A 19,360-nucleotide genomic window follows, 5' to 3' on the forward strand; every position below is an offset into this window, starting at 1 on the left:
CACACACACACACACACACACACACACACACACACACACACACAAGCCACGCCTGCCTCCCTGGAAAAAGGAGGAAAAAACTAAGTTTTTTGGAGGGAAAACGCACGGGAGCCGAAAAGGGGGCCGGCCTGCTTGCCGAGAGAGTCGAGGCGCGGGAAAGTGCACGGAGGGAGCACGGGAACGGGGAGGGGGAGAGAGAGAGACACAGAGACGCACAGATGGACGAGAGACGAGACCGGAGAGGAAGGAGCTCCGGTCCACCTCGCTTGCTTGCTAGCTACGTCTGTCTTTTCACCGCTGAGAGAAGGTAGTGCACCGTTCCCGGAGGCGCTGCAATACCGGGCCGATGCGTGGAGAGGACGGAGCAAGCTCCTGATCCAGCTCCCTGTTCCAAAAATCCGTTTAATATGTGGTCCCCCGATGGGGGACGTATCAGATATTAAACTGATAAGAACAGATACTACACTTGATCTTAGCCAAAAGGCCGAGAAGCGATGCCCGACGCCGGCCTTGGGCGGGCGCGCGGGCGTCCGGCTGGCGCGCAGCGGCGCAGGCCGACGCCTCTGGAGCCCGGTCCGCACGCGGCTGCCGGCCGCCCGGACTCCGCTCTCCCCCTCTCTTGCCTGCCTGCTTGCTCGCCTGCCTGCCCGCCAGTCCCGGGCGGGGGCCCTGCTCTTTGATCTCCTGTCAACGGCCCGACAACGACCGCAGCCGCGGGGGGCGCCAGCCGGCCGGCCTCCTTAGCTTAGGCCCCTCCCACCAGCAGCAGCCGTGCCGAGTGAGCTGCAAGCGAAAGCGGACCGTCGGCACCTGCGGGCAGAGGCAAGGGGCAGCGCTCTCTCGGGAGGGACGGGGACACACACACACCTGCCTGCCTGCCGAAAAAAAGAAAGAAAAGGTGTATATACTAAGTTTTTTGGAGGGAAAACGGCCGGCTGTCGAAAGGGGCCCGCCTGCAAGGACGGGGACACACACACACACACACACACACACACACACACACACACACACACACACACACACACACAAGCCACGCCTGCCTCCCTGGAAAAAGGAGGAAAAAACTAAGTTTTTTGGAGGGAAAACGCACGGGAGCCGAAAAGGGGGCCGGCCTGCTTGCCGAGAGAGTCGAGGCGCGGGAAAGTGCACGGAGGGAGCACGGGAACGGGGAGGGGGAGAGAGAGAGACACAGAGACACACAGATGGACGAGAGACGAGACCGGAGAGGAAGGAGCTCCGGTCCACCTCGCTTGCTTGCTAGCTACGTCTGTCTTTTCACCGCTGAGAGAAGGTAGTGCACCGTTCCCGGAGGCGCTGCAATACCGGGCCGATGCGTGGAGAGGACGGAGCAAGCTCCTGATCCAGCTCCCTGTTCCAAAAATCCGTTTAATATGTGGTCCCCCGATGGGGGACGTATCAGATATTAAACTGATAAGAACAGATACTACACTTGATCTTAGCCAAAAGGCCGAGAAGCGATGCCCGACGCCGGCCTTGGGCGGGCGCGCGGGCGTCCGGCTGGCGCGCAGCGGCGCAGGCCGACGCCTCTGGAGCCCGGTCCGCACGCGGCTGCCGGCCGCCCGGACTCCGCTCTCCCCCTCTCTTGCCTGCCTGCTTGCTCGCCTGCCTGCCCGCCAGTCCCGGGCGGGGGCCCTGCTCTTTGATCTCCTGTCAACGGCCCGACAACGACCGCAGCCGCGGGGGGCGCCAGCCGGCCGGCCTCCTTAGCTTAGGCCCCTCCCACCAGCAGCAGCCGTGCCGAGTGAGCTGCAAGCGAAAGCGGACCGTCGGCACCTGCGGGCAGAGGCAAGGGGCAGCGCTCTCTCGGGAGGGACGGGGACACACACACACCTGCCTGCCTGCCGAAAAAAAGAAAGAAAAGGTGTATATACTAAGTTTTTTGGAGGGAAAACGGCCGGCTGTCGAAAGGGGCCCGCCTGCAAGGACGGGGACACACACACACACACACACACACACACACACACACACACACACACACACACACACACACACACAAGCCACGCCTGCCTCCCTGGAAAAAGGAGGAAAAAACTAAGTTTTTTGGAGGGAAAACGCACGGGAGCCGAAAAGGGGGCCGGCCTGCTTGCCGAGAGAGTCGAGGCGCGGGAAAGTGCACGGAGGGAGCACGGGAACGGGGAGGGGGAGAGAGAGAGACACAGAGACACACAGATGGACGAGAGACGAGACCGGAGAGGAAGGAGCTCCGGTCCACCTCGCTTGCTTGCTAGCTACGTCTGTCTTTTCACCGCTGAGAGAAGGTAGTGCACCGTTCCCGGAGGCGCTGCAATACCGGGCCGATGCGTGGAGAGGACGGAGCAAGCTCCTGATCCAGCTCCCTGTTCCAAAAATCCGTTTAATATGTGGTCCCCCGATGGGGGACGTATCAGATATTAAACTGATAAGAACAGATACTACACTTGATCTTAGCCAAAAGGCCGAGAAGCGATGCCCGACGCCGGCCTTGGGCGGGCGCGCGGGCGTCCGGCTGGCGCGCAGCGGCGCAGGCCGACGCCTCTGGAGCCCGGTCCGCACGCGGCTGCCGGCCGCCCGGACTCCGCTCTCCCCCTCTCTTGCCTGCCTGCTTGCTCGCCTGCCTGCCCGCCAGTCCCGGGCGGGGGCCCTGCTCTTTGATCTCCTGTCAACGGCCCGACAACGACCGCAGCCGCGGGGGGCGCCAGCCGGCCGGCCTCCTTAGCTTAGGCCCCTCCCACCAGCAGCAGCCGTGCCGAGTGAGCTGCAAGCGAAAGCGGACCGTCGGCACCTGCGGGCAGAGGCAAGGGGCAGCGCTCTCTCGGGAGGGACGGGGACACACACACACCTGCCTGCCTGCCGAAAAAAAGAAAGAAAAGGTGTATATACTAAGTTTTTTGGAGGGAAAACGGCCGGCTGTCGAAAGGGGCCCGCCTGCAAGGACGGGGACACACACACACACACACACACACACACACACACACACACACACACACACACAAGCCACGCCTGCCTCTCTGGAAAAAGGAGGAAAAAACTAAGTTTTTTGGAGGGAAAACGCACGGGAGCCGAAAAGGGGGCCGGCCTGCTTGCCGAGAGAGTCGAGGCGCGGGAAAGTGCACGGAGGGAGCACGGGAACGGGGAGGGGGAGAGAGAGAGACACAGAGACACACAGATGGACGAGAGACGAGACCGGAGAGGAAGGAGCTCCGGTCCACCTCGCTTGCTTGCTAGCTACGTCTGTCTTTTCACCGCTGAGAGAAGGTAGTGCACCGTTCCCGGAGGCGCTGCAATACCGGGCCGATGCGTGGAGAGGACGGAGCAAGCTCCTGATCCAGCTCCCTGTTCCAAAAATCCGTTTAATATGTGGTCCCCCGATGGGGGACGTATCAGATATTAAACTGATAAGAACAGATACTACACTTGATCTTAGCCAAAAGGCCGAGAAGCGATGCCCGACGCCGGCCTTGGGCGGGCGCGCGGGCGTCCGGCTGGCGCGCAGCGGCGCAGGCCGACGCCTCTGGAGCCCGGTCCGCACGCGGCTGCCGGCCGCCCGGACTCCGCTCTCCCCCTCTCTTGCCTGCCTGCTTGCTCGCCTGCCTGCCCGCCAGTCCCGGGCGGGGGCCCTGCTCTTTGATCTCCTGTCAACGGCCCGACAACGACCGCAGCCGCGGGGGGCGCCAGCCGGCCGGCCTCCTTAGCTTAGGCCCCTCCCACCAGCAGCAGCCGTGCCGAGTGAGCTGCAAGCGAAAGCGGACCGTCGGCACCTGCGGGCAGAGGCAAGGGGCAGCGCTCTCTCGGGAGGGACGGGGACACACACACACCTGCCTGCCTGCCGAAAAAAAGAAAGAAAAGGTGTATATACTAAGTTTTTTGGAGGGAAAACGGCCGGCTGTCGAAAGGGGCCCGCCTGCAAGGACGGGGACACACACACACACACACACACACACACACACACACACACACACACACACAAGCCACGCCTGCCTCCCTGGAAAAAGGAGGAAAAAACTAAGTTTTTTGGAGGGAAAACGCACGGGAGCCGAAAAGGGGGCCGGCCTGCTTGCCGAGAGAGTCGAGGCGCGGGAAAGTGCACGGAGGGAGCACGGGAACGGGGAGGGGGAGAGAGAGAGACACAGAGACACACAGATGGACGAGAGACGAGACCGGAGAGGAAGGAGCTCCGGTCCACCTCGCTTGCTTGCTAGCTACGTCTGTCTTTTCACCGCTGAGAGAAGGTAGTGCACCGTTCCCGGAGGCGCTGCAATACCGGGCCGATGCGTGGAGAGGACGGAGCAAGCTCCTGATCCAGCTCCCTGTTCCAAAAATCCGTTTAATATGTGGTCCCCCGATGGGGGACGTATCAGATATTAAACTGATAAGAACAGATACTACACTTGATCTTAGCCAAAAGGCCGAGAAGCGATGCCCGACGCCGGCCTTGGGCGGGCGCGCGGGCGTCCGGCTGGCGCGCAGCGGCGCAGGCCGACGCCTCTGGAGCCCGGTCCGCACGCGGCTGCCGGCCGCCCGGACTCCGCTCTCCCCCTCTCTTGCCTGCCTGCTTGCTCGCCTGCCTGCCCGCCAGTCCCGGGCGGGGGCCCTGCTCTTTGATCTCCTGTCAACGGCCCGACAACGACCGCAGCCGCGGGGGGCGCCAGCCGGCCGGCCTCCTTAGCTTAGGCCCCTCCCACCAGCAGCAGCCGTGCCGAGTGAGCTGCAAGCGAAAGCGGACCGTCGGCACCTGCGGGCAGAGGCAAGGGGCAGCGCTCTCTCGGGAGGGACGGGGACACACACACACCTGCCTGCCTGCCGAAAAAAAGAAAGAAAAGGTGTATATACTAAGTTTTTTGGAGGGAAAACGGCCGGCTGTCGAAAGGGGCCCGCCTGCAAGGACGGGGACACACACACACACACACACACACACACACACACACACACACACACACACACACACACACACACAAGCCACGCCTGCCTCCCTGGAAAAAGGAGGAAAAAACTAAGTTTTTTGGAGGGAAAACGCACGGGAGCCGAAAAGGGGGCCGGCCTGCTTGCCGAGAGAGTCGAGGCGCGGGAAAGTGCACGGAGGGAGCACGGGAACGGGGAGGGGGAGAGAGAGAGACACAGAGACACACAGATGGACGAGAGACGAGACCGGAGAGGAAGGAGCTCCGGTCCACCTCGCTTGCTTGCTAGCTACGTCTGTCTTTTCACCGCTGAGAGAAGGTAGTGCACCGTTCCCGGAGGCGCTGCAATACCGGGCCGATGCGTGGAGAGGACGGAGCAAGCTCCTGATCCAGCTCCCTGTTCCAAAAATCCGTTTAATATGTGGTCCCCCGATGGGGGACGTATCAGATATTAAACTGATAAGAACAGATACTACACTTGATCTTAGCCAAAAGGCCGAGAAGCGATGCCCGACGCCGGCCTTGGGCGGGCGCGCGGGCGTCCGGCTGGCGCGCAGCGGCGCAGGCCGACGCCTCTGGAGCCCGGTCCGCACGCGGCTGCCGGCCGCCCGGACTCCGCTCTCCCCCTCTCTTGCCTGCCTGCTTGCTCGCCTGCCTGCCCGCCAGTCCCGGGCGGGGGCCCTGCTCTTTGATCTCCTGTCAACGGCCCGACAACGACCGCAGCCGCGGGGGGCGCCAGCCGGCCGGCCTCCTTAGCTTAGGCCCCTCCCACCAGCAGCAGCCGTGCCGAGTGAGCTGCAAGCGAAAGCGGACCGTCGGCACCTGCGGGCAGAGGCAAGGGGCAGCGCTCTCTCGGGAGGGACGGGGACACACACACACCTGCCTGCCTGCCGAAAAAAAGAAAGAAAAGGTGTATATACTAAGTTTTTTGGAGGGAAAACGGCCGGCTGTCGAAAGGGGCCCGCCTGCAAGGACGGGGACACACACACACACACACACACACACACACACACACACACACACACACACACACAAGCCACGCCTGCCTCCCTGGAAAAAGGAGGAAAAAACTAAGTTTTTTGGAGGGAAAACGCACGGGAGCCGAAAAGGGGGCCGGCCTGCTTGCCGAGAGAGTCGAGGCGCGGGAAAGTGCACGGAGGGAGCACGGGAACGGGGAGGGGGAGAGAGAGAGACACAGAGACACACAGATGGACGAGAGACGAGACCGGAGAGGAAGGAGCTCCGGTCCACCTCGCTTGCTTGCTAGCTACGTCTGTCTTTTCACCGCTGAGAGAAGGTAGTGCACCGTTCCCGGAGGCGCTGCAATACCGGGCCGATGCGTGGAGAGGACGGAGCAAGCTCCTGATCCAGCTCCCTGTTCCAAAAATCCGTTTAATATGTGGTCCCCCGATGGGGGACGTATCAGATATTAAACTGATAAGAACAGATACTACACTTGATCTTAGCCAAAAGGCCGAGAAGCGATGCCCGACGCCGGCCTTGGGCGGGCGCGCGGGCGTCCGGCTGGCGCGCAGCGGCGCAGGCCGACGCCTCTGGAGCCCGGTCCGCACGCGGCTGCCGGCCGCCCGGACTCCGCTCTCCCCCTCTCTTGCCTGCCTGCTTGCTCGCCTGCCTGCCCGCCAGTCCCGGGCGGGGGCCCTGCTCTTTGATCTCCTGTCAACGGCCCGACAACGACCGCAGCCGCGGGGGGCGCCAGCCGGCCGGCCTCCTTAGCTTAGGCCCCTCCCACCAGCAGCAGCCGTGCCGAGTGAGCTGCAAGCGAAAGCGGACCGTCGGCACCTGCGGGCAGAGGCAAGGGGCAGCGCTCTCTCGGGAGGGACGGGGACACACACACACCTGCCTGCCTGCCGAAAAAAAGAAAGAAAAGGTGTATATACTAAGTTTTTTGGAGGGAAAACGGCCGGCTGTCGAAAGGGGCCCGCCTGCAAGGACGGGGACACACACACACACACACACACACACACACACACACACACACACACACACACACAAGCCACGCCTGCCTCTCTGGAAAAAGGAGGAAAAAACTAAGTTTTTTGGAGGGAAAACGCACGGGAGCCGAAAAGGGGGCCGGCCTGCTTGCCGAGAGAGTCGAGGCGCGGGAAAGTGCACGGAGGGAGCACGGGAACGGGGAGGGGGAGAGAGAGAGACACAGAGACACACAGATGGACGAGAGACGAGACCGGAGAGGAAGGAGCTCCGGTCCACCTCGCTTGCTTGCTAGCTACGTCTGTCTTTTCACCGCTGAGAGAAGGTAGTGCACCGTTCCCGGAGGCGCTGCAATACCGGGCCGATGCGTGGAGAGGACGGAGCAAGCTCCTGATCCAGCTCCCTGTTCCAAAAATCCGTTTAATATGTGGTCCCCCGATGGGGGACGTATCAGATATTAAACTGATAAGAACAGATACTACACTTGATCTTAGCCAAAAGGCCGAGAAGCGATGCCCGACGCCGGCCTTGGGCGGGCGCGCGGGCGTCCGGCTGGCGCGCAGCGGCGCAGGCCGACGCCTCTGGAGCCCGGTCCGCACGCGGCTGCCGGCCGCCCGGACTCCGCTCTCCCCCTCTCTTGCCTGCCTGCTTGCTCGCCTGCCTGCCCGCCAGTCCCGGGCGGGGGCCCTGCTCTTTGATCTCCTGTCAACGGCCCGACAACGACCGCAGCCGCGGGGGGCGCCAGCCGGCCGGCCTCCTTAGCTTAGGCCCCTCCCACCAGCAGCAGCCGTGCCGAGTGAGCTGCAAGCGAAAGCGGACCGTCGGCACCTGCGGGCAGAGGCAAGGGGCAGCGCTCTCTCGGGAGGGACGGGGACACACACACACCTGCCTGCCTGCCGAAAAAAAGAAAGAAAAGGTGTATATACTAAGTTTTTTGGAGGGAAAACGGCCGGCTGTCGAAAGGGGCCCGCCTGCAAGGACGGGGACACACACACACACACACACACACACACACACACACACACACACACACAAGCCACGCCTGCCTCCCTGGAAAAAGGAGGAAAAAACTAAGTTTTTTGGAGGGAAAACGCACGGGAGCCGAAAAGGGGGCCGGCCTGCTTGCCGAGAGAGTCGAGGCGCGGGAAAGTGCACGGAGGGAGCACGGGAACGGGGAGGGGGAGAGAGAGAGACACAGAGACACACAGATGGACGAGAGACGAGACCGGAGAGGAAGGAGCTCCGGTCCACCTCGCTTGCTTGCTAGCTACGTCTGTCTTTTCACCGCTGAGAGAAGGTAGTGCACCGTTCCCGGAGGCGCTGCAATACCGGGCCGATGCGTGGAGAGGACGGAGCAAGCTCCTGATCCAGCTCCCTGTTCCAAAAATCCGTTTAATATGTGGTCCCCCGATGGGGGACGTATCAGATATTAAACTGATAAGAACAGATACTACACTTGATCTTAGCCAAAAGGCCGAGAAGCGATGCCCGACGCCGGCCTTGGGCGGGCGCGCGGGCGTCCGGCTGGCGCGCAGCGGCGCAGGCCGACGCCTCTGGAGCCCGGTCCGCACGCGGCTGCCGGCCGCCCGGACTCCGCTCTCCCCCTCTCTTGCCTGCCTGCTTGCTCGCCTGCCTGCCCGCCAGTCCCGGGCGGGGGCCCTGCTCTTTGATCTCCTGTCAACGGCCCGACAACGACCGCAGCCGCGGGGGGCGCCAGCCGGCCGGCCTCCTTAGCTTAGGCCCCTCCCACCAGCAGCAGCCGTGCCGAGTGAGCTGCAAGCGAAAGCGGACCGTCGGCACCTGCGGGCAGAGGCAAGGGGCAGCGCTCTCTCGGGAGGGACGGGGACACACACACACCTGCCTGCCTGCCGAAAAAAAGAAAGAAAAGGTGTATATACTAAGTTTTTTGGAGGGAAAACGGCCGGCTGTCGAAAGGGGCCCGCCTGCAAGGACGGGGACACACACACACACACACACACACACACACACACACACACACACACACAAGCCACGCCTGCCTCCCTGGAAAAAGGAGGAAAAAACTAAGTTTTTTGGAGGGAAAACGCACGGGAGCCGAAAAGGGGGCCGGCCTGCTTGCCGAGAGAGTCGAGGCGCGGGAAAGTGCACGGAGGGAGCACGGGAACGGGGAGGGGGAGAGAGAGAGACACAGAGACACACAGATGGACGAGAGACGAGACCGGAGAGGAAGGAGCTCCGGTCCACCTCGCTTGCTTGCTAGCTACGTCTGTCTTTTCACCGCTGAGAGAAGGTAGTGCACCGTTCCCGGAGGCGCTGCAATACCGGGCCGATGCGTGGAGAGGACGGAGCAAGCTCCTGATCCAGCTCCCTGTTCCAAAAATCCGTTTAATATGTGGTCCCCCGATGGGGGACGTATCAGATATTAAACTGATAAGAACAGATACTACACTTGATCTTAGCCAAAAGGCCGAGAAGCGATGCCCGACGCCGGCCTTGGGCGGGCGCGCGGGCGTCCGGCTGGCGCGCAGCGGCGCAGGCCGACGCCTCTGGAGCCCGGTCCGCACGCGGCTGCCGGCCGCCCGGACTCCGCTCTCCCCCTCTCTTGCCTGCCTGCTTGCTCGCCTGCCTGCCCGCCAGTCCCGGGCGGGGGCCCTGCTCTTTGATCTCCTGTCAACGGCCCGACAACGACCGCAGCCGCGGGGGGCGCCAGCCGGCCGGCCTCCTTAGCTTAGGCCCCTCCCACCAGCAGCAGCCGTGCCGAGTGAGCTGCAAGCGAAAGCGGACCGTCGGCACCTGCGGGCAGAGGCAAGGGGCAGCGCTCTCTCGGGAGGGACGGGGACACACACACACCTGCCTGCCTGCCGAAAAAAAGAAAGAAAAGGTGTATATACTAAGTTTTTTGGAGGGAAAACGGCCGGCTGTCGAAAGGGGCCCGCCTGCAAGGACGGGGACACACACACACACACACACACACACACACACACACACACACACACACACACAAGCCACGCCTGCCTCCCTGGAAAAAGGAGGAAAAAACTAAGTTTTTTGGAGGGAAAACGCACGGGAGCCGAAAAGGGGGCCGGCCTGCTTGCCGAGAGAGTCGAGGCGCGGGAAAGTGCACGGAGGGAGCACGGGAACGGGGAGGGGGAGAGAGAGAGACACAGAGACACACAGATGGACGAGAGACGAGACCGGAGAGGAAGGAGCTCCGGTCCACCTCGCTTGCTTGCTAGCTACGTCTGTCTTTTCACCGCTGAGAGAAGGTAGTGCACCGTTCCCGGAGGCGCTGCAATACCGGGCCGATGCGTGGAGAGGACGGAGCAAGCTCCTGATCCAGCTCCCTGTTCCAAAAATCCGTTTAATATGTGGTCCCCCGATGGGGGACGTATCAGATATTAAACTGATAAGAACAGATACTACACTTGATCTTAGCCAAAAGGCCGAGAAGCGATGCCCGACGCCGGCCTTGGGCGGGCGCGCGGGCGTCCGGCTGGCGCGCAGCGGCGCAGGCCGACGCCTCTGGAGCCCGGTCCGCACGCGGCTGCCGGCCGCCCGGACTCCGCTCTCCCCCTCTCTTGCCTGCCTGCTTGCTCGCCTGCCTGCCCGCCAGTCCCGGGCGGGGGCCCTGCTCTTTGATCTCCTGTCAACGGCCCGACAACGACCGCAGCCGCGGGGGGCGCCAGCCGGCCGGCCTCCTTAGCTTAGGCCCCTCCCACCAGCAGCAGCCGTGCCGAGTGAGCTGCAAGCGAAAGCGGACCGTCGGCACCTGCGGGCAGAGGCAAGGGGCAGCGCTCTCTCGGGAGGGACGGGGACACACACACACCTGCCTGCCTGCCGAAAAAAAGAAAGAAAAGGTGTATATACTAAGTTTTTTGGAGGGAAAACGGCCGGCTGTCGAAAGGGGCCCGCCTGCAAGGACGGGGACACACACACACACACACACACACACACACACACACACACACACACACACACACACAAGCCACGCCTGCCTCCCTGGAAAAAGGAGGAAAAAACTAAGTTTTTTGGAGGGAAAACGCACGGGAGCCGAAAAGGGGGCCGGCCTGCTTGCCGAGAGAGTCGAGGCGCGGGAAAGTGCACGGAGGGAGCACGGGAACGGGGAGGGGGAGAGAGAGAGACACAGAGACACACAGATGGACGAGAGACGAGACCGGAGAGGAAGGAGCTCCGGTCCACCTCGCTTGCTTGCTAGCTACGTCTGTCTTTTCACCGCTGAGAGAAGGTAGTGCACCGTTCCCGGAGGCGCTGCAATACCGGGCCGATGCGTGGAGAGGACGGAGCAAGCTCCTGATCCAGCTCCCTGTTCCAAAAATCCGTTTAATATGTGGTCCCCCGATGGGGGACGTATCAGATATTAAACTGATAAGAACAGATACTACACTTGATCTTAGCCAAAAGGCCGAGAAGCGATGCCCGACGCCGGCCTTGGGCGGGCGCGCGGGCGTCCGGCTGGCGCGCAGCGGCGCAGGCCGACGCCTCTGGAGCCCGGTCCGCACGCGGCTGCCGGCCGCCCGGACTCCGCTCTCCCCCTCTCTTGCCTGCCTGCTTGCTCGCCTGCCTGCCCGCCAGTCCCGGGCGGGGGCCCTGCTCTTTGATCTCCTGTCAACGGCCCGACAACGACCGCAGCCGCGGGGGGCGCCAGCCGGCCGGCCTCCTTAGCTTAGGCCCCTCCCACCAGCAGCAGCCGTGCCGAGTGAGCTGCAAGCGAAAGCGGACCGTCGGCACCTGCGGGCAGAGGCAAGGGGCAGCGCTCTCTCGGGAGGGACGGGGACACACACACACCTGCCTGCCTGCCGAAAAAAAGAAAGAAAAGGTGTATATACTAAGTTTTTTGGAGGGAAAACGGCCGGCTGTCGAAAGGGGCCCGCCTGCAAGGACGGGGACACACACACACACACACACACACACACACACACACACACACACACACACACACACAAGCCACGCCTGCCTCTCTGGAAAAAGGAGGAAAAAACTAAGTTTTTTGGAGGGAAAACGCACGGGAGCCGAAAAGGGGGCCGGCCTGCTTGCCGAGAGAGTCGAGGCGCGGGAAAGTGCACGGAGGGAGCACGGGAACGGGGAGGGGGAGAGAGAGAGACACAGAGACACACAGATGGACGAGAGACGAGACCGGAGAGGAAGGAGCTCCGGTCCACCTCGCTTGCTTGCTAGCTACGTCTGTCTTTTCACCGCTGAGAGAAGGTAGTGCACCGTTCCCGGAGGCGCTGCAATACCGGGCCGATGCGTGGAGAGGACGGAGCAAGCTCCTGATCCAGCTCCCTGTTCCAAAAATCCGTTTAATATGTGGTCCCCCGATGGGGGACGTATCAGATATTAAACTGATAAGAACAGATACTACACTTGATCTTAGCCAAAAGGCCGAGAAGCGATGCCCGACGCCGGCCTTGGGCGGGCGCGCGGGCGTCCGGCTGGCGCGCAGCGGCGCAGGCCGACGCCTCTGGAGCCCGGTCCGCACGCGGCTGCCGGCCGCCCGGACTCCGCTCTCCCCCTCTCTTGCCTGCCTGCTTGCTCGCCTGCCTGCCCGCCAGTCCCGGGCGGGGGCCCTGCTCTTTGATCTCCTGTCAACGGCCCGACAACGACCGCAGCCGCGGGGGGCGCCAGCCGGCCGGCCTCCTTAGCTTAGGCCCCTCCCACCAGCAGCAGCCGTGCCGAGTGAGCTGCAAGCGAAAGCGGACCGTCGGCACCTGCGGGCAGAGGCAAGGGGCAGCGCTCTCTCGGGAGGGACGGGGACACACACACACCTGCCTGCCTGCCGAAAAAAAGAAAGAAAAGGTGTATATACTAAGTTTTTTGGAGGGAAAACGGCCGGCTGTCGAAAGGGGCCCGCCTGCAAGGACGGGGACACACCACACACACACACACACACACACACACACACACACACACACACACACACACAAGCCACGCCTGCCTCCCTGGAAAAAGGAGGAAAAAACTAAGTTTTTTGGAGGGAAAACGCACGGGAGCCGAAAAGGGGGCCGGCCTGCTTGCCGAGAGAGTCGAGGCGCGGGAAAGTGCACGGAGGGAGCACGGGAACGGGGAGGGGGAGAGAGAGAGACACAGAGACACACAGATGGACGAGAGACGAGACCGGAGAGGAAGGAGCTCCGGTCCACCTCGCTTGCTTGCTAGCTACGTCTGTCTTTTCACCGCTGAGAGAAGGTAGTGCACCGTTCCCGGAGGCGCTGCAATACCGGGCCGATGCGTGGAGAGGACGGAGCAAGCTCCTGATCCAGCTCCCTGTTCCAAAAATCCGTTTAATATGTGGTCCCCCGATGGGGGACGTATCAGATATTAAACTGATAAGAACAGATACTACACTTGATCTTAGCCAAAAGGCCGAGAAGCGATGCCCGACGCCGGCCTTGGGCGGGCGCGCGGGCGTCCGGCTGGCGCGCAGCGGCGCAGGCCGACGCCTCTGGAGCCCGGTCCGCACGCGGCTGCCGGCCGCCCGGACTCCGCTCTCCCCCTCTCTTGCCTGCCTGCTTGCTCGCCTGCCTGCCCGCCAGTCCCGGGCGGGGGCCCTGCTCTTTGATCTCCTGTCAACGGCCCGACAACGACCGCAGCCGCGGGGGGCGCCAGCCGGCCGGCCTCCTTAGCTTAGGCCCCTCCCACCAGCAGCAGCCGTGCCGAGTGAGCTGCAAGCGAAAGCGGACCGTCGGCACCTGCGGGCAGAGGCAAGGGGCAGCGCTCTCTCGGGAGGGACGGGGACACACACACACCTGCCTGCCTGCCGAAAAAAAGAAAGAAAAGGTGTATATACTAAGTTTTTTGGAGGGAAAACGGCCGGCTGTCGAAAGGGGCCCGCCTGCAAGGACGGGGACACACACACACACACACACACACACACACACACACACACACACACACACACACACAAGCCACGCCTGCCTCCCTGGAAAAAGGAGGAAAAAACTAAGTTTTTTGGAGGGAAAACGCACGGGAGCCGAAAAGGGGGCCGGCCTGCTTGCCGAGAGAGTCGAGGCGCGGGAAAGTGCACGGAGGGAGCACGGGAACGGGGAGGGGGAGAGAGAGAGACACAGAGACACACAGATGGACGAGAGACGAGACCGGAGAGGAAGGAGCTCCGGTCCACCTCGCTTGCTTGCTAGCTACGTCTGTCTTTTCACCGCTGAGAGAAGGTAGTGCACCGTTCCCGGAGGCGCTGCAATACCGGGCCGATGCGTGGAGAGGACGGAGCAAGCTCCTGATCCAGCTCCCTGTTCCAAAAATCCGTTTAATATGTGGTCCCCCGATGGGGGACGTATCAGATATTAAACTGATAAGAACAGATTTTTTTTTATATTTTTTATTAGAAAAAAGTCCGTTAACAAATCATAAAACAGTCCCACACCAACACCCCCCTAATGTCCCGTGCACAAATCCTTCCAGCGCTCTTTTGCTGCAGCAAACCCCCATCTATGAATGTCCCACTGGACCCTCCTGGCCACCTCCTCCTTCACCCTCCGCAGGATCCCAAAAGCAGGCTTCTCCACGCCGTGCTTCACCAGGTCTGTCCGGGCATCCCAGATGAAGGCCTTGACCAGGCTGACCAGTAGCCACAGCAGGAATTTCCGGTTCCGGCCCCGGATGCCGGCGATCCCTCTCAGGACGGACGCTTGCGTGATGGGGGAATCGGGGCTTACCTGTGCAAAGAGGGTCCCGCACGATCTCCACACCCTCTGGGCGAAGGCACACTCCCAGAAGACGTGACCCACCGTCTCTTCGCCCGCGCAGCCGTGTCGCGGGCACAGGCTCTGTCTGGAGAGCCCGTGCGCATGCATGACGGCCCTGACCGTCAGCCGACCCCACACGCAGAGCCAGTTCAGGTCCTTCAGCTTGTTATCCAGCCCCCCCGGCTGGACCCGCTGCCAGATGATCCGGGACACACCCGGGATCGCCGGCCGTTCTTCCGCCTTCACCATCCTGTACATGGTCCTGTGATTCAAACAGTTCGTCCCTTCCTTGATCCCCGGGTGTGCCCGCAGCCACCGCACTGCGTGGCGGTAGTGCAGCGGGAGCCGCTCTGCTTTGGGGGTCGTGTTGGTCCAGACCGTCAGGTGCCGCATGCTCGCCGCCAGCCAGAGACTGACAAACCGGCTGCACAGGTGGGCCGGGTTGTCGTGCAGGACCGTGCACAGGCTCGCTATGAAGGCGCAGTCCAACTTCGCCGGGAAGTCCAAGATCCCCCGACCCCCATCGGCCAGGGGTCTGTACATATCACACCTCTTCACCCGTTCGTAGGTGTGACCCCAGACGAAGTTAAAGATGCTCCTCACCAGATCTCTCCGCTTCCGGACCGGCAGGGGGTACACTACCGCCAGGTGGAGAAGCAGAGGCAGGACTTCCGCCTTCAGTACCAGCGCCTTCCCGATCCAGGTTAGCGATCGTTGCTGCCACAGGCCTAGCTTCCGGTTGACTTTCCGGAACCCGGCCTCCCAGTTGACACCTCCAGGATCTGTGGAGTGAAAGCTCACCCCCAGGATCTTCAGCGGCCCAGTCGTCCGTGACAGACCGCCAAAGTCCCGCGGCTCGCTCGGCCAGGTCCCGAAGACCTTCACTAAGCTCTTGGCCCTGTTCAGTCGGGCGCCGGTACCTCTTGAGAAATCCTCGACAATGCTGAGCGCCCTCCCCAGGCCGCCTTCAGAGCCCAGGAAGAGCGTGACGTCGTCTGCATATGCCGCGATCTTCGCCATCTGCCCTCCTCCACCTGGCACCAGGATCCCATCCACTCCCGGATCCCTCCTGAGCTGGTCCAGGAGGATCTCTAGGAAAAGCACATACAGCAGGGGCGAGAGAGGACAGCCCTGTCGCACACCACACCGCACTGGAATATGCCCGCCCAACGCTCCGTTGACGCATACCCGGGATGCCACCCCGTTGTACAAGGTCCGGACCCACCTGACAAACCCGTCCGGCAGACCCTTCCTCTTCAGGAGTGCCCACAGAATCTCGTGATGGACCCGGTCAAAGGCCTTGGTCTGGTCGAGGCTCACCAGCAGGAGCGGCAGGCCTCTATCTTCCACCCACGCGATGACGTCGCGGATCAGCTGCAGGGTCCAGCTGATCTTGCGGCCTGCCACACCACACGTCTGGTCAGCCTGCACCAAGGCCGGCATCACTGTTCTCAGGCGGCCGCCCAGCACCCTGGCCAAGATCTTATAGTCAGTGCACAGGAGCTGGATTGGCCGCCAATTCCCCAGGTCTGCCTTGTCACCTCCCTTATGGACGAGGGAGATGACACCGATCTTCATGGTGGCACCGAGCCCATCACGATCCAGCACCTCGTTGAATACCTGCACCAAGAGCGGCTCCAGCTGGTCAAAAAAGGTGAGGTAAAACTCGGTCGGTAGACCGTCTATGCCAGGGACAGTGCCCTTCTTCATCCCCATCAGGGCAGATCGGATCTCTGCCCCTGACACTGCCCCGCCCAGAGCAGCGGGGTCGTCTACCGCCGGCTCCACTCCGTCCAGGAGCCTGCTCCTGATACCGGCGTCGGTCTCCTTCTCAGCAAACAGGGTGCTGTAATATTCTGTGGCACACTCCAACATCCCGGGTATGGAAGTGGCTACAGACCCGTCCGTCCTCCGAACGCCGTCAAAGAAGCCTCGCTCTTGTTGCCTCCTCACGGCGCCGAAGAACTGGGACGAGCAGCTTTCGTCATTCTCCCTCCAGACTCCACGGAGCCTGAAAAGAAAGTCCTTAGCCCACTGCAGCCACTTACCCCTAAGCAGGCTCTTGATGTGGGCGATCTTCTCCCCCTCGTAAGCGCCCCCTTGGTTCAGCTGCGCATACAGTGCCTCGAGCTCCTCCTGGAGCTTGGTGCACTGGCGGTCCTCCAAGCTGCGGCGGATCCTGCAGTACTTCTTCGTCACCACCGCGATGGTGCGCTTACAGGACTCCCACCAGTGCACCGCCGAACTGAAGGCGTCCCTCCTCTCCGCACATGCCCTCAGCACTGTAGCGATCTTCCTCTGGTATCTCGCCTCCTGCAGGACTTGCCTGTTCAGCTTCCAGTATCCGGCCTGGAAACGAGGGTCCTCAACACCAAAGGAAGCCGTCAGCATGTGATGGTCGGAAAACCAAGTAGGGGTCGCTTGCCTGCTTAGGGTCGTCCAGTTCGCCGAAGTGAAGACATAATCCAGCCGCCTGAAGGTCCCCCTTCCGTTGTCCCAGGTGTGATGTGCGACATTCTGAAATCCGTCCCGCAGGCCAAAATCTGCAATCAGAGACCGTAACCCATGGGCACCCTCACCTTGTGAGTCCCCCAGGTCGATGTTAAAATCCCCGCCGATGATCAGCTCTCTGTTTGTGTACAGCAGGGGCTCCAGATCTTTCAGGAAGGAGCCCTGCTGCCGCCGGTCCGCCGGGACATACACACCGATCAGCCGGGTCCGCACCCCGTGCCGGGTCCCGTCGACCACCAGCAGGCGCCCGGGGACCACAGAGCTGACCACCTGTGCCGCAAACCCTGGGGAACCACACAGGATGCCCACGCCAGAGGAGTTCACCCCCCCAACGCTCCACCACGAGGGCCCCTTTGTCCACTCCTTCTGGTAAGCGAGCACATCGTCGTGGTCTTTCAGATGGGTCTCCTGCAAAAAGCAAATATCCAAAAGCCTTTGGGACAAATATCGGAAAACTCCAGCTCGTTTCTCCCGGTTCCGCAGACCCCTCACATTAGCCGTGGCCACTGTGAAGGTCATGGCTGCTCCGGGGGGCTGTCACTCTCCATACCGTCGCTGGAGCTAGAGCTGAGTGGATGCTCTGCCCCTGCTGCACTGACCGAACTGTCGGTGTCTGTCCCCTCGATGTAGGTGACCGAAGGGACTGGGCTCACGCCCACCTCCATGTCAGAGACGGGGTCGGGCCCGGGATCGAGAACAAATCCGGGGCTGGGACCGAGGCCGGGGTCGGGGCCCCGGTCAGGGTGGGGGTCGGGGTCGGGGTCGGGGGGAGGGGGGTCGGGAGAGGGGTTGGGGCTGGAGCCCGGGTCAGGGTCAGGCCGGCGCGAGTACTCGCGGTCCGGGGTGTCGACCTGGCACGTCACCACAGGGCTCCCCTCACCTGAAAGGCACTGCGCCACAGAGAAGGGGCCCCGTGCCATGACTCTGTCTCCCTGCCCAGGGGGGAGGGAGCCTGCGGTGTCCCCCAGCTCCTGGCCGTCCTGCGTTGACGCTGGCGCTGCCCCCTCCTCCATCTCCTCCTGGTCTGCCATCACCTCCCGGTCTGCCATCACCTCCTGCTCTGGCGCCGTCACCAGAGCTGCTACCGTCTCCGGGACGAGCTCCGCCTCCCCGTAGTACTCCCTGGATGTCTTCTTCTTCTTGTCGCCCGTCTCCATCTGTCCCTTGCCAGCCTGCGACCGCTTCCTAGGCTTCTTCCTCAACACAGGCATGTGGTGCATCTCCTCCTCCTCCTCACCTGCCCCCCGTGCTGCGGTTGGTCCTGCGTCTGCTCGGGCGGGGGGGGGGGCCTTCACCACATCCGCCCAGCTCCCGACCACCCCGTCTTCGACCCGAGATGGTCCCTCCTGCGGATCGTCGCCGTCCTCCTCATGCTGCCTCCCCTTCCCCTTCCCTTTCCGTCTCGGCCGCACCACCACCGTCCATCCGGCATCCTTCCCGGCTCCCCCAGGGACCGCTCCACCACCATCCTGATGTTCGTCCTCGGTGTCCCCAGCCTCACTGCCGTCCGACTCCGTTTCTCCCACCGCCAGGCCGGATCCGTCATGGACAGCTCTGGCATACTCGGCGTTCCTAAGGAGGCAGTTGCGATACAAATGGCCAGTGTTGCCACACAAGGAACACTCTTTAACGGGGCAGTTCCGGGCCTGATGACCCCGCCGGTGGCACTTCCCACACTCCGCCGCGTTACACTCGGCCTCCCGGTGCCCGGACTCCCGACACTTCCGACAGAACGGCGGCTGATTCCCGTAGAACAAGTACCCCCTACCTGGACCAATGGCGAAAGTGGCAGGCGGGTGGGCGAAACCATCCTTACTTCTGTCGTCTGGCCTCAGCTCAACGTGATACTGCCTCTTCCCGGTCCAGACCTTGTAAGGGTCCATGATGATACGAGGGGGGTCCAACACGTCGACGTAACGACGGAGGAAGGTCGTGACGTCACTATCGGGAACAAAGGGGTCAAACATGTGCAGAATCACTGACCTTTCATTGTTGCTCTGGAGCCCCAGACACACGTAATTCTCCAGCCTGCCACTTTCCTTAGCCTTCATGATCTTCTCGGAAGCGCCGCGATGTCCTTTCTCCTCCACGAACGAGAGATCCATATAGCGCTGCGCCCGATTCCCCTGCAAGCACTTGATATCCGCCACGTCCAAACCCAGGATCCCAAAAAGGATCTCCTCTTCGAAGACGTCCCTCCCCGGCATCTCTCCATCCAGCTTCCAGATGAAGCGGATGGTCTTCCGGATCTTGGGACCCTCCTCAGCCGTCCTCGCCGCCCCGGGATCCGCAGCCATCGTT

General features: G+C 62.3%; 15 non-coding genes across 15 annotated transcripts; all 15 read right to left on the reverse strand.

Annotated features, from left to right (window-relative positions):
* Positions 1-305: 305 nt before the first annotated feature.
* Positions 306-496, reverse strand: LOC148819748 (U2 spliceosomal RNA). The gene has a single exon (XR_016094234.1). It is a non-coding gene; the product is annotated as a U2 spliceosomal RNA (small nuclear RNA).
* A 793-nt stretch (positions 497-1,289) lies between these two features.
* On the reverse strand, positions 1,290-1,480 carry LOC148819749 (U2 spliceosomal RNA). The gene has a single exon (XR_016094235.1). It is a non-coding gene; the product is annotated as a U2 spliceosomal RNA (small nuclear RNA).
* Positions 1,481-2,277: 797 nt separating this feature from the next.
* LOC148819750 (U2 spliceosomal RNA) lies at positions 2,278-2,468 on the reverse strand. The gene has a single exon (XR_016094236.1). It is a non-coding gene; the product is annotated as a U2 spliceosomal RNA (small nuclear RNA).
* Positions 2,469-3,253: 785 nt separating this feature from the next.
* On the reverse strand, positions 3,254-3,444 carry LOC148819751 (U2 spliceosomal RNA). Its single transcript, XR_016094237.1, has one exon. It is a non-coding gene; the product is annotated as a U2 spliceosomal RNA (small nuclear RNA).
* A 783-nt stretch (positions 3,445-4,227) lies between these two features.
* Positions 4,228-4,418, reverse strand: LOC148819752 (U2 spliceosomal RNA). The gene has a single exon (XR_016094238.1). It is a non-coding gene; the product is annotated as a U2 spliceosomal RNA (small nuclear RNA).
* A 797-nt stretch (positions 4,419-5,215) lies between these two features.
* On the reverse strand, positions 5,216-5,406 carry LOC148819753 (U2 spliceosomal RNA). Its single transcript, XR_016094239.1, has one exon. It is a non-coding gene; the product is annotated as a U2 spliceosomal RNA (small nuclear RNA).
* Positions 5,407-6,193: 787 nt separating this feature from the next.
* On the reverse strand, positions 6,194-6,384 carry LOC148819754 (U2 spliceosomal RNA). Its single transcript, XR_016094240.1, has one exon. It is a non-coding gene; the product is annotated as a U2 spliceosomal RNA (small nuclear RNA).
* Positions 6,385-7,171: 787 nt separating this feature from the next.
* On the reverse strand, positions 7,172-7,362 carry LOC148819755 (U2 spliceosomal RNA). Its single transcript, XR_016094241.1, has one exon. It is a non-coding gene; the product is annotated as a U2 spliceosomal RNA (small nuclear RNA).
* Positions 7,363-8,143: 781 nt separating this feature from the next.
* LOC148819756 (U2 spliceosomal RNA) lies at positions 8,144-8,334 on the reverse strand. Its single transcript, XR_016094242.1, has one exon. It is a non-coding gene; the product is annotated as a U2 spliceosomal RNA (small nuclear RNA).
* A 781-nt stretch (positions 8,335-9,115) lies between these two features.
* On the reverse strand, positions 9,116-9,306 carry LOC148819757 (U2 spliceosomal RNA). The gene has a single exon (XR_016094243.1). It is a non-coding gene; the product is annotated as a U2 spliceosomal RNA (small nuclear RNA).
* A 785-nt stretch (positions 9,307-10,091) lies between these two features.
* Positions 10,092-10,282, reverse strand: LOC148819758 (U2 spliceosomal RNA). Its single transcript, XR_016094244.1, has one exon. It is a non-coding gene; the product is annotated as a U2 spliceosomal RNA (small nuclear RNA).
* Positions 10,283-11,071: 789 nt separating this feature from the next.
* On the reverse strand, positions 11,072-11,262 carry LOC148819759 (U2 spliceosomal RNA). Its single transcript, XR_016094245.1, has one exon. It is a non-coding gene; the product is annotated as a U2 spliceosomal RNA (small nuclear RNA).
* Positions 11,263-12,051: 789 nt separating this feature from the next.
* LOC148819760 (U2 spliceosomal RNA) lies at positions 12,052-12,242 on the reverse strand. Its single transcript, XR_016094246.1, has one exon. It is a non-coding gene; the product is annotated as a U2 spliceosomal RNA (small nuclear RNA).
* A 790-nt stretch (positions 12,243-13,032) lies between these two features.
* LOC148819761 (U2 spliceosomal RNA) lies at positions 13,033-13,223 on the reverse strand. The gene has a single exon (XR_016094247.1). It is a non-coding gene; the product is annotated as a U2 spliceosomal RNA (small nuclear RNA).
* A 789-nt stretch (positions 13,224-14,012) lies between these two features.
* On the reverse strand, positions 14,013-14,208 carry LOC148819762 (U2 spliceosomal RNA). Its single transcript, XR_016094285.1, has one exon. It is a non-coding gene; the product is annotated as a U2 spliceosomal RNA (small nuclear RNA).
* Positions 14,209-19,360: the final 5,152 nt, after the last annotated feature.

The sequence above is a fragment of the Atractosteus spatula genome, chromosome 15, assembly GCF_055471065.1.
Source record: "Atractosteus spatula isolate fAtrSpa1 chromosome 15, fAtrSpa1.hap1, whole genome shotgun sequence".
Taxonomy (NCBI): Eukaryota; Metazoa; Chordata; class Actinopteri; order Semionotiformes; family Lepisosteidae; genus Atractosteus; species Atractosteus spatula.